General features: G+C 39.7%; 1 protein-coding gene across 1 annotated transcript in view; it reads right to left on the bottom strand.

The window, feature by feature from the left end:
* The window catches only part of ADGRB3 (adhesion G protein-coupled receptor B3), a 785278-nt gene that overhangs the window by 432162 nt on the left and 336042 nt on the right, over nucleotides 1-17074 (bottom strand). The gene's annotated exons all lie outside the window — the stretch shown is intronic.

Genomic DNA, 17074 nt, shown 5'->3' with positions numbered 1-17074 from the left:
CTGAGGCTTTTTCAATTCTGTTTCTGTTACTTGGTTTCCTAGTTCTAGAGATACTGCATCAGTCAGAATGGGATAGGTTATGCTGTGATAACAAACAATTCCCAAATCTCAGTACCTAAAAACAAAAGATGTATTTCTCACTCACTTTATATATGCAACCCAGGTCGTCAGGGAGGCTGGGTTCATGCTAGTTCATGTTCACTCAGGGGGTTGGGATGACAGAGGATGAAGGATTTTGCACTGGCAAGGACATTCCCAAGCCTGAAATAAGAAAGGTCACTTCCATACACAAACAATTGGCTGGAACTTCAAGGGGTGAAGAAGCACGATCCTCCCATTTGCTAGAAGAGAGAAACTAGGTATCATTTAACATACTATGCCTTTCAATGGTACGGAACTGGCCAGCACTCATTTAAATTCTTTGCATTCATTCAGCAAAACTTCAACCCTAGAGAAACTCTACCACAGTACTTCTTAAATTGTAATGTGTATATGAATCACAAATGTAACTTTTCAAAGTGCAGGTCTGGGACAGGTTCTATATTTCTAACAAGCTCCCAGGTGCTGCTTCTACTTTTGGTCTTCAGAAAACATCTTGGCTCTACCAAATGCATTCTCTGCACCTGCATCCAAGTAGCTCAACTTTCCTGGAGACAAGTCACATCTACACTGGCTAGTTCTACTCTAAGTTCTTTATGTCACACTTTTATACCATGCAACCTTTGGCAACCCCTAAGCCACCTGCTTCAAGTTAATCTTCATCGTCTTGCCTTCTCATTTCAGAAAATAATATCACGTCAGCCGCATGTTCTCGCTCAACCTTAATAAAGGGTTCCATCATCTCTCCTCTGGATTCTGCAGTGCGCTCCACAGCTTCCCATCCTGCCCCCTACAGTCTATTCCCTATAGTACAGCCCTCTGACCCTCTTTCATTATATTGAATCATATCACTCCTTACTGTCAATGGCTTCCCATTCCCCTTAGAATAAAATCCAAACTCTTAGCAAAGGTCTTTAAGGCACAGAATAATTTTTTCCCTACCTAGTTCTCCAACTTCATCTCATGACACTCTCTTCTTGCTCAATACCTCTGACCACTGGATCGAGTTTCACTTCCTTAAACACCTCATGGTTTTCCCACACGCTATTCTCCCCAGTAGAATGTACACTCATGCCCTGAAAAACTCATTCTCTCCACTCTTTGCATGTCTACATCTATCTCATCTTTCAGGTCACTCTTATAATGTCATTTCCTCTTCGATATCTCACTGACTTTCTTATGTAAAGTAGTCCCCAAACTTTATTCCCTATGTTGGCACTTTGTTAAGCTCCTCCAACATATCACAGTTTGGAATTATTTTGTCTCTTTTCCTGTCTACTTTATTTTGTATTTGTTGTGTGTGTCATATTCAAGTTGCATCCTTGGGTCCTTACACTGTGTTGCACCTAGTTAAAGCCCAGCAGATATTTGTAGAATAACTAATGGGTAGTTGAATGGATGGATGAATGATTAAATAATAGAGTACACTTTGCTTTATAATATTTTTCCTTTGGCATTAGCCTAAACATAATTATCTGTACAAGTATATTCCATTAAATCATCCTATGAATAAGTTTCAAGTCAGTGGATTTCAATGCCTAAAACTAATTCTAACATTTCTTCACCAAGTCACAATAAATCCATAATAAGGGAGAAGCTTAAAAATCTTCTGGGATTTATAGATATAATCAGTAATATGTTGTGCATTTTAAAAAAAGAGGAAATAAATAAAGTATAATTTTAGAAGTATTTCATTATACAGCTTTGTAATAGACTCCCTTAAAATTCCCTGGGAAACACTATCATATGTGCCTAAAGATTTTTTTAATATTTTATAATACAGTGAAAATTTATCAGTTTAGTAAAGTGTAGTAATTCCTGTAAGGCCAATGTGTTTGCCACTACAACTAGAAAAAAACATATAAATTACGAAAATCATATTCTTTAGAGCTTCAGCGAGCTACGGATGAGATGAACTAAGTTTCCAGAAAGAAGAGATCCTTTCTGAGGTAGGCAAACAATTTCAGCCAGTTGTTTTTTTTCCCCTTAGGAATGTTTGCTAAATTTTGGCAAAAAGTGAGGGGAAGGTGTGGCCAAGGCAGAGGACTTCTAGGGTAGAAAGAGAAACTAATGTTCTTTGGTTGCTCAGGGCTGAAGAACTATAATGGAAATTGTAGGGTCCCTAAATATCTTACTGGGATATTTCTCCATGAGACATTTGCTGGATTTTTGGAATGTGTAGGAAGCTGAAGAGTTAGGATAAACACTTGTAAAAAGCAGAGTGCAGTTTTCTCCATCCTTGTAAGTAGGCATTTAGAAACAAACGCCTAGTGAGGGAGGAGTCCAGCTTTAAGTAACCAGCTGTCTCCCACTCAAGACATTTGATGTATTTGAAGTTGCCTGGGCAGAAAGCCTGGACCCTCTGAAGGGCAGAGCTGAATCTTCTACAGTTTCTCATGGCTGATAGGATGGGCACACATGAGCTCTCTAACCAAAGCGTATAAGACACACGGTGGAGAAAGGGAGACTAAGGGGATGTGGTAGTCTGACGAAAACTGCAAAACATCTTGACCCAGATGAATCCTTGGCTGCTTTAAAGTTTCTGCTCCTCATTATGTCTGAAAAGTGGGAAGGCTTTTTGGTGGATATCAACACTGTCCCCAAATCCTACATTTGTTTTACACAATGACTGAGATTTAATTAAAAATTACTAGGGCTTCCCTGGTGGTGCAGTCATTAAGAATCTGCGAGCCCTGGTCCGGGAAGATCCCACATGCCGCGGAACAGCTAAGCCCATGCACCACAACTAATAAGCCTGTGCTCTAGAGTCCACGAGCCACAACTACTGAGCCTGCATGCCACAACTACTGCAGCCCACACGCCTAGAGCCCGTGCTCCACAAGAGAAGCCACTGCAAAGAGAAGCCTGCGCACCGCAACGAAGAGTAGCCCCTGCTCGCCGCAACTAGAGAAAGCCCGCGTGCAGCAACAAAGACCCAACGCAGCCAAAAATAAATAAATAAATTTATTTTAAAAAATTTACTACATATGTCAGATGATGTGACTGATGAAAGAAAACAAAACAAGCCCTTCACAGATTATCCATCTTAGATTTTGCTGAAAAGAAATTTTAAATGACTGGTTAAAATATTAAAGAAAACAGAGAAGAGAAGAACAAAATAAAATTTGTCCATTCTCTGATGGAGAATTCTAATAGAGTTGAAATGTTAAAAAAAAGAAACCAACTTAAAATAAAATGTATATTATAGACCAGGAGTTAGTGAACTACAGCCCGTGGGCCAAATTCAGCCCATTGCCTGTTTTTGTAAAAGTTCTATGGGAACACAGCCATGTTCACTAATTGTCTACAGTTCCTCTTGTGTTACAACACCAGAGTTGAGTATTTAGAACAGACACCATATGGAATATAAAGTCTAAAATATTCTCTATCTTGTCCTTGAAATACATTGTAAACTTTGACATATGAATTGCTTAAAATATCAAGATTTAATTAACATCTTCCTTCCAAATTTTTTTTTTCAATCAGCTCCCTCAGGGTAGATAGCATTCAATAAATGTGAGCTATAAGAACACTGAGTAAGCTCGTCATTTTATTCAGGACCTCACGTTGAAAACTTTGGGACCGTGAAGTTGAACTCAGATGCCAAAACCTCAACACGTGACCTTGAATAAATTAAGAGCCTTCTGTCCATTTTAAAGGAAGTAATGTTTTTCAACGTTTCCTTGGCATTGTTGGATTCTGCAATAATTATTTGAGCTCTGGGAGTGAGGACTCTGACAAACCTGAAACTTGGCAACAGAAATAAGAAGGCAGCCACGTGCTGTGCCTTGAGTACTTAAAAGGAGGATGTCCACATTCTTTCATGAGAGGGCCAAGTAAGTAGAAGTACATGTATATGAATGCCAAATTAACGTTGTAATTAATAACAATAATAGTTCACATTTATTGAATGTGCACTATAGGCTAGTAACAACTCCACTTAACTGGCCTTGGGTGAACTTCCCAAATTGGTATTTTTTAAAGAACTCCCACATGGTTATTATGTTCAGCCAGGATTAAAAATCTGCTGATCTAGCTTCTTCCCAATTTCCCTATCACTTGCTGTGTTCCAACGTTCTACTGTTCTCTCTCTCTCTCCTAATAAACACTCACATTATACTGCAAAAAACTGGCAGAACAAATAACTCTTGTTTTCTCAGGCTCACTTACCTTTACTTAAGTGATGAATATTCAAAAATTAAAATCATCTGCTAGTTCCCCTGCTTGGCTGGACCATAGCACTGGGTTCTTTGTGTTGCAATTTCTCATTAAAAAAACAGTAAGACTTGTCCACTTTTCTGGCTCAAAAACATATTTGGTGTAAACAAAACTATGGTGGCCATTGTTTTCTTCCTTTCCTCTAAATAAGCTGCAGTCATCAAATGCATTAGCCTCTTTTAGGCAATGTGTTTGGCATTTGTGCAACAAGGTGGTGGCCAACAAAGTGTGATGTGTGAGAAGTTTTATTGCAATGGAGCAAAATTCACCTGGAAGGTAGGGAATATAGGTTAATATAAAGCATATGCTATGATGTGATTTCTTTTGTATTATGATTCCTACTCAACTACTGTGAAACTTACAGGATTCAAGCTACCTTAAGACACGATGAATAGCTCAAAATGAGTCACAGTGGCCAGTATGAACTTCCACGCTAGTTGTTTTGAAACATCCCCTGTAGGACTATGAGTGTTTTGGAGTGATTAACTAAGAGTGTTACTTTAGACAAGAATGTTGACGGGCGATGTACTTCACTGGAACAGAGGGAGAATGAGTAAAGTCAAGACCCCCTTTCCTGGGGTAACTGTTACTCCTTAAAAAGAGACCACTAAGCTGAGTGATGTGAAGACTCTTCCCTGGAGGACCCGACGCCACGCAGCTGAGAGCCGTTCCCATTGGAGGGGATGGCAACTCCCCACTCACGCTTGCCCAAGACCTGTTGCCAGACCAGAGATCACTGCCTCCTTCCTGGACTTTTCCAGGAGGGGTTTGTTACTCCGTCTTCTATTTTCACAACTCTGTGTTGAGTGCTTATTGTGTGTAATAAGCTGAGTGATTCACTCACTCTTTGGTGTACCTCCAATCCTGTGATTGTCACCTGCCCTCCTGCTGGGCCCTGCAAGAAGCAGCAAGTGCATTCTCCACCCCAGCCTCTCTCTGTCTCTGTCTCTGTCTCCCTCTCACTCACCCCATCTCTCTCTATCGTTCTCTCTATCTCTCTCTAATTAACACTCATAAAAGTAGAGGAAAACTGGAGAAACAAGTCCTTAAACCACAATTCAAGCTCCTTGACATCCCTTCCCACAAAATCAACCTTTCCATGACTAGACAGATCATTGCTCCAACTTCTGTATCTATTCATTCATTAAATGACGTCTTGAAAAATAGAAACAGAGGTTATAAAGGACAGTGACCTCAAAGGAAACATTTATACCAATTCTTCAAATTTCCCTGTGGAGGGACTTCTGCTAGGGGAATATCTGTGACCTTGTTCTAGAACTGTCTACCTGCAGAGGGCATCCATTCTGCTAGTTCTATGTCATCTGTCGCTTCGGGTGTGTGTGTGTAGGCATGTATTTGTATGTGAATAAAAGAGAGAGAGAAAAAGAGGGAGAGAATGAGTGAGAGAGAGGACAGGGTGGGGGGGGAAGAGAGAGAGAGAGAGAAGTACCCTGATTGTCCAGGTGCACCAGAGACAAGGCAGTCTGTTTGTTTAATTTGGGGAGGGGTGGGACTGGCCCCCTTGGTCCACAATATTCACCCATTTTCTCCACATATTTTTATAAGTAAAAGAGACACTATTCTTAATGTGCCTGAACTCTGTGCCTATTTCTCCATAGGTTCAGAAATTATTTCTACCTTGCTTGGTACAAAATTCAAAAAATATCCCAGAATATGAAATGAAATATTAACGTATGGAAAAAACACATGAAATCTCCAAGAATCCATCTACATTAAGCACTTTATTCCTCTAGCCTCACTTTTTTAAACTGTGTGCATTTGTTTGTGACTTTTTTTTTTATAAACAGCAGTTGGATCATAGTGTTTAATTTTGTATCTTACAAAGTTTCCAAGAGACTTCATGAATTTTAGCTTACTGAAACTCTTCTGCAATGGCCAAGTAAGTTCATGAAGTAATGTCATAAATCACTCCACATTTCTAGATATTTTTGGGTTAGGAAAATTGCACGTGAGGGATAATACCTATTAATTTCATGTGGTTAAAATTCACGAACATTAAGTCTGGTACCTCACCTTCTTAGAACTCTCCAGCTGCCAGCATCCCCCTCCTGATAAGAAAAGTGGCAGAGTCATTCTTTACACAAGCATCTACGGAATATCTAGAATATGCTTAGCATTGTGTTGGGCACTAGAGAAATGAAGATTAAAAGAAATGCTTTCGGGGGGGTCTGGGCAAGATGGCGGAAGAGTAAGACACGGAGATCACCTTCCTTCTCACAGATACAGTAGAAATACATCTACACGTGGAACTGCTCCTACAGAACACCCACTGAACGCTGGCAGAAGACCTCAGACCTCCCAAAAAGCAAGAAACTCCCCACGTACCTGGGTAGGGCAAAAGAAAAAAGAAAAACAGAGACAAAAGAATAGGGACGGACCTGCACCAGTGGGAGGGAGCTGTGAAGGAGGAAAGGTCTCCACACACTAGGAGCCCCTTCGCGGGCGGAGACTGCGGGTGGCGGAGGGGGGAAGCTTCGGAGCCACGGAGGAGAGCGCAGCCACAGGGGTGCGGAGGGCAAAGCGGAGAGATTCCCGCACGGAGGATCGGCCCCGAGCAGCACTCACCAGCCCGAGAGGCTTGTCTGCTCAGCCGCCGGGGCGGGCGGGGGCTGGGAGCTGAGGCGCGGGCTTCGGTCGGATCGCAGGGAGAGGACTGGGGCTGGCGGCGTGAACACAGCCTGAAGGGGCTAGTGCACCACAGCTAGCCGGGAGGGAGTCTGGGAAAAAGTCTGCAGCTGCCGAAGAGGCAAGAGACTTTTTCTTTCCTCTTTGTTTCGCGGCGCGCAAGGAGAGGGGATTCAGAGCGCCGCCTAAACGAGCTCCAGAGACGGGCGCGAGCCGTGGCGATCAGCGCGGACCCCAGAGATGGGCATGAGACGCTAAGGCTGCTGCTGCCGCCACCAAGAAGCCTGTGTGCGAGCGCAGGTCACTCTCCACACCGCCCCTCCCGGGAGCCTGTGCAGCCCGCCACGGCCAGGCTCCCGTGATCCGGGGACAACTTCCCCGGGAGAGCGCACGGCGCGCCTCGGGCTGCTGCAACGTCACGACGCCTCTGCCGCCGCAGGCTCGCCCCGCCTCCTCCGTACCGCTCCCTCCCCCTGGCCTGACTGAGCCAGAGCCCCCGAATCAGCTGCTCCTTTAACCCCGTTCTGTCTGGGCGGGGAACAGACGCCCTCAGGCGACCTACATGCAGAGGCGGGTCCAAATCCAAAGCTGAACCCCGGGAGCTGTGCGAACAAAGAAGAGAAAGGGAAATCTCTCCCGGCAGCCTCAGAAGCAGCGGATTAAAGATCCACAAACAACTTGATGTGCCTGCATCTGTTGAATACCTGAATAGACAACGAATCATCCCAAATTCAGGAGGTGGACTTTGGGAGCAGGATATATTAACTTTTCCCCTTTTCCTTTTTTTGTGAGTGTATGTGTGTATGCTTCTGGGTGAGATTTTGTCTGTATAGCTTTGCTTTCACCATTAGTCCTACGGTTAGGTCCGTCCGTTTTTTTTTTTTTTTTAACTAAAAAATTTTTTTTTCCTAATAAATGTTTTCTTAATATTTTTTTCCTTATTTTCTATTTTTAAAAATTAAAAAAAATTTTTTTAATAAGTTTTTTCATATTTTTTATTTTAAAAAATTAAAATTTTTTTCTTAATAAATTTTTTTCTTTATAATTTTTTTTCTTATTTTTTATTATAGAAAATTAATAAATCTATTTTTAAAAATTAAAAAAAAATTTCTTAATAAATTTATTCTTAACAATTTTTTTTCTTATTTTTTATTATAATAGCTTTATTTTATCCTCTTTCTTTCTTTCTTTCTATTTTTTCTCCCTTTTATTCTGAGCCGTGTGGATGAAAGGCTCTTGGTGCTCAAGCCAGGTATCAGGGCTGTGCCTCTGAGGTGGGAGAGCCAACTTCAGGACACTGGTTCACAAGAGACCTCCCAGCTCCACGTAATACCAAACAGCGAAAATCTCTCAGAGATCTCCATCTCAACATCAAGACCCAGCTCCACTCAATGACCAGCAAGCTACAGTGCTGGACACCCTATGCCAAACAACTAGCAAGATAGGAACACAGCCTCATCCATTAGCAGAGAGGCTGCCTAAAATCATAATAAGGCCACAGACACCCCAAAACACACCACCAGACGTGGACGTGCCCACCAGAAAGACAAGATCCAACCTCATCCACCAGAACACAGGCACTAGTCCCCTCCACCAGGAAGCCTACACAACCCACGGAACCAACCTTAGCCACTGGGGACAGATACCAAAAACAACAGGAGCTACGAACCTGCAGCCTGTGAAAAGGAGACCCCAAACACAGTAAGATAAGCAAAATGAGAAGACAAAAAAACACACAGCAGGTGAAGGAGCAGGGTCAAAACACACCAGACCTAACAAATGAAGAGGAAATAGGCAGTCTACCTGAAAAAGAATTCAGAATAATGATAGTAAAGATGATCCAAAATCTTGGAAATAGAATAGACAAAATGCAAGAAACATTTAACAAGGACGTAGAAGAACTAAAGAGGAACCAAGCAATGATGAAAAACACAATAAATGAAATTAAAAACACTCTAAACGGGATCAATAGCAGAATAACTGAGGCAGAAGAATGGATAAGTGACCTGGAAGATAAAATAGTGGAAATAACTACTGCAGACCAGAATAAAGAAAAAAGAATGAAAAGAATTGAGGACAGTCTCAGAGACCACTGGGACAACACTAAACGCAGCAACATTCGAATTATAGGTGTCCCAGAAGAAGAAGAGAAAAAGAAAGGGACTGAGAAAATATTTGAAGAGATTATAGTTGAAAACTTCCCTAATATGGGAAAGGAAATAGTTAATCAAGTCCTGGAAGCACAGAGAGTCCCATACAGGATAAATCCAAGGAGAAACACGCCAAGACACATATTAATCAAACTATCAAAAATTAAATATAAAGAAAACATATTAAAAGCAGCAAGGGAAAAACAACAAATAGCACACAAGGGAATCCCCATAAGGTTAACAGCTGATCTTTCAGCAGAAACGCTGCAAGCCAGAAGGGAGTGGCAGGATATACTTAAAGTGATGAAGGAGAAACACCTACAACCAAGGTTACTCTACCCAGCAAGGATCCCATTCAGATTTGATGGAGAAATTAAAACCTTTACAGACAAGCAAAAGCTGAGAGAGTTCAGCACCACCAAACCAGCTTTACAACAAATGCTAAAGGAACTTCTCTAGGCAAGAAACACAAGAGAAGGAAAACACCTACAATAACAAACCCAAAACATTTAAGAAAATGGGAATAGGAACATACATATCGATAATTACCTTAAATGTAAATGGATTAAATGCTCCCACCAAAAGACACAGACTGGCTGAATGGATACAAAAACAAGACCCATATATATGCTGTCTACAAGAGCCCCACTTCAGACCTAGAGACACATACAGACTGAAAGTAAGGGTATGGAAAAAGATATTCCATGCAAATGGAAATCAAAAGAAAGCTGGAGTAGCAATTCTCATATCAGACAAAATAGACTTTAAAATAAAGACTATTACAAGAGACAAAGAAGGACACTATATAATGATCAAGGGATCGATCCAAGAGGAAAGTATAACAATTGTAAATATTTATGCACCCAACATAGGAGCACCTCAATACATAAGGCAAATACTAACAGCCATAAAAGGGGAAATCGACAGCAACACAATCATAGTAGGGGACTTTAACACCCCACTTTCACTAATGGACAGATCATCCAAAGTGAAAATAAATAAGGAAACACAAGCTTTAAATGATACATTAAACAAGATGGACTTAATTGATATTTATAGGACATTCCACCCAAAAACAACAGAATACACATTTTCTCAAGTGCTCATGGAACATTCTCCAGGATAGATCATATCTTGGGTCACAAATCAAGCTTTGGTAAATTTAAGAAAATTGAAATCGTATCAAGTATCTTTTCCGACCACAACGCTATGAGACTAGATATCAATTACAGGAAAAGATCTGTAAAAAATACAAACACATGGAGGCTACACAATACACTACTTAATAACGAAGTGATCACTGAAGAAATCAAAAGGGAAATCAAAAAATACCTAGAAACAAATGACAATGGAGACACGACCACCCAAAACCTATGGGATGCAGCAAAAGCAGTGCTAAGAGGGAAGTTTATAGCAATACAAGCCTACATCAAGAAACAGGAAACATCTCGAATAAACAACCTAACCTTGCACCTAAAGCAATTAGAGAAAGAAGAACAAAAAAACCCCAAAGCTAGCAGAAGGAAAGAAATCATAAAGATCAGATCAGAAATAAATGAAAAAGAAATGAAGGAAACAATAGCAAAAATCAATGAAACTAAAAGCTGGTTCTTTGAGAAGATAAACAAAATTGATAAACCATTAGCCAGACTCATCAAGAGAAAAAGGGAGAAGACTCAAATCAATAGAATTAGAAATGAAAAAGGAGAAGTAACCACTGACACTGCAGAAATACAAACGATCATGAGAGATTACTACAAGCAACTCTATGCCAATAAAATGGACAACCTGGAAGAAATGGACAGATTCTTAGAAATGCACAACCTGCCGAGACTGAACCAGGAAGAAATAGAAAATATGAACAGACCAATCACAAGCACTGAAATTGAATACTGTGATTAAAAATCTTCCAACACACAAAAGCCCAGGACCAGATGGCTTCACAGGCGAATTCTATCAAATATTTAGAGAAGAGCTAGCAACTATCCTTCTCAAACTCTTCCAAAATATTGCAGAGGGAGGAACACTCCCCAACTTATTCTACGAGGCCACCATCACCCTGATACCAAAACCAGACAAAGATGTCACAATGAAAGAAAACTACAGGCCAATATCACTGATGAACACAGATGCAAAAATCCTCAACAAAATACTAGCAAACAGAATCCAACAGCACATTAAAAGGATTATACACCATGATCAAGTGGGGTTTATTCCAGGAATGCAAGGATTCTTCAATATTCGCAAATCAATCAATGTGATACATCATATTAACAAATTGAAGGAGAAAAACCATATGATCATCTCAATAGATGCAGAGAAAGCTTACGACAAAATTCAACACCGATTTATGATAAAAGCCCTGCAGAAAGTAGGCATAGAGGGAACTTTCCTCAACATAATAAAGGCCATATATGACAAACCCACAGCCAACATTGGTCCTCAATGGTGAAAAACTGAAACCATTTCCACTAAGATCAGGAACAAGACAAGGTTGCCCACTCTCACCACTATTATTCAACATAGTTTTGGAAGTGTTAGCCACAGCAATCAGAGAAGAAAAAGAAATAAAAGGAATCCAAATCGGAAAAGAAGAAGTAAAGCTGTCACTGTTTGCAGATGACATGATACTATACATAGAGAATCCTAAAGATGCTACCAGAAAACTACTAGAGCTAATCAATGAATTTGGTAAAGTAGCAGGATACAAAATTAATGCACAGAAATCTCTTGCATTCCTATATACTAATGATGAAAAATCTGAAAGTGAAATTAAGAAAACACTCCCGTTTACCATTGCAACAAAAAGAATAAAATATCTAGGAATAAACCTACCTAAGGAGACAAAAGACCTGTATGCAGAAAATTAAAGGACACTGATGAAAGAAATTAAAGGGGATACATATAGATGGAGAGATATACCATGTTCTTGGATTGGAAGAATCAACATTGTGAAAATGACTATACTACCCAAAGCAATCTACAGATTCAATGCAATCCCTATCAAACTACCACTGGCATTTTTCACAGAAGTAGAACTAAAAATTTCACAATTTGTATGGAAACACAAAAGACCCCGAATAGACAAAGCAATCTTGAGAATGAAAAATGGAGCTGGAGGAATCAGGCTCCCTGACTTCAGACTATATTACAAAGCTACAGTAATCAAGACAGTTTGGTACTGGCACAAAAACAGAAATATAGATCAATGGAACAGGATAGAAATCCCAGAGATAAACCCACACACATATGGTCACCTTATCTTTGATAAAGGAGGCAAGCATATACAGTGGAGAAAAGACAGCCTCTTCAATAAGTGGTGCTGGGAAAATTGGACAGGTACATGTAAAAGTATGAAATTAGAACACTCCCTGACACCATACACAAAAATAAACTCAAAATGGATTAAAGACCTAAGTGTAAGGCCAGACACTATCAAACTCTTAGAGGAAAACATAGGCAGAACACTCTATGACATAAATCACAGCAAGATCCTTTTTGACCCAGCTCCTAGAGAAATGGAAATAAAAACACAAATAAACAAATGGGACCTAACGAAACTAAAAAGCTTTTGCACAGCAAAGGAAACCATAAACAAGACCAAAAGACAACCCTCAGAATGGGAGAAAATATTTGCAAATGAAGCAACTGACAAAGGATTAATCTCCAAGATTTACAAGCAGCTCATGCAGCTCAATATCAAAAAAACAAACAACCCAATCCAAAAATGGGTAGAAGACCTAAATAGACATTTCTCCAAAGAAGATATACAGATTGCCAACAGACACATGAAAGAATGCTCAACATCATTAATCATTAGAGAAATGCAAATCAAAACTACAATGAGGTATCATCTCACACCAGTCAGAATGGCCATCATCAAAAAATCTACAAACAATAAATGCTGGAAAGGGTGTGGAGAAAAGGGAACCCTCTTGCACTGTTGGTGGGAATGTAAATTGATACAGCCACTATGGAGAACAGTATGGAGGTTCCTTAAAAAACTAAAAATAGAACTACCATACGACCCAGCAATCCCACTACTGGGCATATACCCTGAGAAAACCATAATTCAAAAAGAGTCATGTACCAAAATGTTCATTGCTGCTCTATTTACAATAGCCAGGACATGGAAGCAACCTAAGTGTCCACCATCGGATGAATGGATAAAGAAGATGTGGCACATATGTACAATGGAATATTACTCAGCCATAAAAAGAAATGAAATGGAGGTATTTGTAATGAGGTGGATGGAGTTAGAGTCTGTCATACAGAGTGAAGTAAGTCAGAAAGAGAAAAACAAATACAGTATGCTAACACATATATATGGAATCTAAGGGGGAAAAAAAAAGGTCATGAAGAACCTAGTGGCAAGACGGGAAGAAAGACACAGACCTACTAGAGAATGGACTTGAGGATATGGGGAGGGGGAGGGGTGAGATGTGACAGGGTGAGAGAGTGGCATGGACATATATACACTACCAAATGTAAAATAGATAGCTAGTGGGAAGCAGCCGCATAGCACAGGGAGATCAGCTCGTTGCTTTGTGACCACCTAGAGGGGTGGGATAGGGAGGGTGGGAGGAAGACGCAAGAGGGAGGGGATATGGGTATATATGTATACATATAGCTGATTCACTTTGTTGTAAAGCAGAAACTAACACACCATTGTAAAGCAATTATACTTCAATAAAGATGTTTAAAAAAAAAAAAAAAAAGAAATGGTTTCTGTCCTCAAGGAATTCAGTAAATGTTCAATATGACAGATTAGTGATTTTATATATTAAACTGATTAATGACACCTTTCTGTCTATCTCAATTGGTTTATAAGTATGAGAGTTCATAGGACACACTCAACTAATATTTGTTGATGATAAAATGTCATTTCAAACTTAGTCTTCATATAATTTTATAAAATGGGCATACAAAAGATTGTAATCTATGTGGGTATGTACACATATTGTAATCTATGTGGAAAACACAGATCTGCTTATTTTAAATAATTATCTGCAGTGGGTGACAATTAACATTTAATGAGTTTTATGAATATAGATTGGCAAGAAATGGAATCCCCCAAGGAAAATAGAATATTAAATTGTGAAATGACAAACTCTACTAGAGAAGAGGCAGAGTCTTCAAGGTAATTTAAGAATTTGTGGGAGACAGAACTACTGTACATCGTAAGCACTACCTAGCTTTGTTACTCAGGCAAAGTATGTGAAGCCACAAGAGTACAAGCCTGCAAGGAAGGGGATTTAATTTCCACCTCCAACTGACTTTTCAGAGTACACATGATGAGCTCGATGTACTAGGTAACCATTCTTTAAGGCATACATTGGTCCTATACTTCCCTGAACTTGTAAAAGAGAAGACCATGGTCCCTAGGCAAGTACTAGAGGCATGTATGTATGGATGTATAAGTATGTATATATTTCTATATGTGTATATAAACAGAATTCATGAGCAAAAATACATGTGACATTTGGGACTTCCCTGGTGGTGCAGTGGTTAAGAATCACCTGCCAATGCAGGGGACACGGGTTTGAGCCCTGGTCCATGAAGATCCCACATGCTGCGGAGCAACTAAGCCCGTGCGCCACAACTACTGAGCCTGCGCTCTAGAGCCCGTGAGTCACAACTGCTGAGCCCACATGCCACAAGTACTGAAGCCCGCAGGCCCTAGAGCCTGTGCTCCACAACAAGAGAAGCCACCACAAGGAGAAGCCCACACACCTCAGGGAAGAGTAGCCCCCGTTCACCGCAACTAGAGAAAGCCTGCACACAGCAACGAAGACCCAACAACGAAGACCCAACACAGCCAAAATAAATAAATAAATAAACAAATTTATTTTAAAAAAAACCTCACGTGATTTAAAAAAAAATACATGTGACATCAATCCTATCCATCCATCCATCCATCCATTCAATTATCCACCTGTCTACCTACCTATCTATCCATTCATCTATATCTATCTGTATATTTCCACATGAAGAGTTCAAGTTAATAACTTGTTGAGTTCTAAAATTTTACTCTTACGGAGATAATTTTTAACACAACCCATTTTCTTTACCTGTAGATATTAATACGTCAGAGTTACAAACCTCTTTGCTTTGCAAACATCTCACATACGGTATCTCATCTACTTTTCCTCAAAACCTCCAGAGATGCTAAGATGAGGCTACCGATTTCAGTTGCAAATAGCAAGCCAAGACTTGAGTGAGATCACATGACTTTCCCGAAGGACACACAACCAGAAGAAGGTACCCCCAGCACCAGAATCTAGGGCAGAGGATTTCAAATCAAAGGCTCAGGAGGGAGTAAGGCCTCCAGAAAGGAGGTTAAGTTTTGGAACAGTTGTACCTGGGATGCAGATTTCACCCTTGCCTCAGGTAACTGGACTGTTCCCCAGCGGAGCTTCAACCTGGGGCAGGGATGCCCACTTGCAGGTTGTGGTGGGGACTGAAGTTTATTTGTGAAAGTGCCCAGCTGAGTGCTTGGTCCTCTGTGGAAGCTGAATGCCCTGAGGCTGCTCCTTTTTCTACAAAATCACGCACTTGATTTCTGTCTGCAAGTCAGCACGGGCACGGACACATCGGCTGTCCAATCACTGACTGCGTGATTTCTATGCGACTCACAATCCGAGACCATCTCTCCTGTTTCACTGAGTGTTTCTGTTTCTCTCCATTATCAGATGACCTGTACTCGCAGAACGCAGACTCATTGAAATACTACTGTGCAAAACACTGAATTTAGGAAGGAAAAATTTTCTGCCAACAAGTGATATTATTCATTCTTAACAAATTTGTAAGAATTGACCTATGGTTTACTTAATCCATGCAATTATTCTCATATTTATTACCATGAATAAAGAAGAACTAAATATGCATATTATTAAGATTAAGTAAACAGAGTCGAATGTCTAAAATTAGGGGAAAATAAAATTCATTAAAAATTAAATTCATAAGAAACTCTTGGTTTTATATATATATATATATATATATATATATATATATATATATATATACTTAATTCTGAAATATGTCAATTTTGACAGAAATAAGGCTCAGTGAAGCCAAATATCACCAAATACTGATATGCACATAAATATATATTATTAAACATATGTATTTGTGTGTAATCAGTATTTATGTATATATATACAATAACATGTATGTATATATATGAATGTACATACACACAATAATAGAAATAAGGGTCTGTGTAGCCAAATAATCATCAGTTTACTTACTGATTTGGTCAGTAAGCATATTAGACAGCATTTGGTTTTCAGATGTTTTTAAAATGTGCTTTTTGTTTTTCTGATAATCAAATACATTTACTTCACTAAGAAGCGTTCTTATTGTACAAGCTACTTCTCCATCCACAAACAAGAATGTTCTTTAGGATTTTTTTTAAGAATAAGGCTTATTTGTGAGCAACTGTAAGAATATGGAAAGAAAATATAAGCACAACAAAACTTCAAGTCTCTTAACTGAACAGCATCCCTGCCAACGTTGGGCTCTCCAGCGGCTCCGGCTCATATTTTGTTCTGAGACCCGCGATGTTTGTTCACGCAGGAAGCTCTCTCGACTGTCAGGATGAATGACAACAGTCTCCGAAAATGACAATGACTTGCACTCGTAAAATACCAAGTGACACTTAACTGTGCTCGAAATATTCATAGAGCATACTCTGTGAATAATTCAATGATGTGTGGGAGAAGAGGGGCTATTTTTGAAAATTTGTCCCATATAATCTTTTGCAAGCAGCTAATTTTCTCTGATACAATAACGCTGTCTTTTTTTTTTTTTTTTGGTGTCTTAATGTCAAAATGCAGTGAGAAATTTGATACCTACATGACACAGCTTTATCATTTCCCATCTACTAAAGTACTAAAGAATTTAATTTTAAAATGTACGGTATTTTGAAATGAGTCTTATGTACTACGTAACACAGATTT

The sequence above is a fragment of the Eubalaena glacialis genome, chromosome 12 (assembly GCF_028564815.1).
Source record: "Eubalaena glacialis isolate mEubGla1 chromosome 12, mEubGla1.1.hap2.+ XY, whole genome shotgun sequence".
In the NCBI taxonomy this organism is placed as follows: domain Eukaryota; kingdom Metazoa; phylum Chordata; class Mammalia; order Artiodactyla; family Balaenidae; genus Eubalaena; species Eubalaena glacialis.
This window is presented reverse-complemented; position numbering and strand designations above follow the sequence as displayed.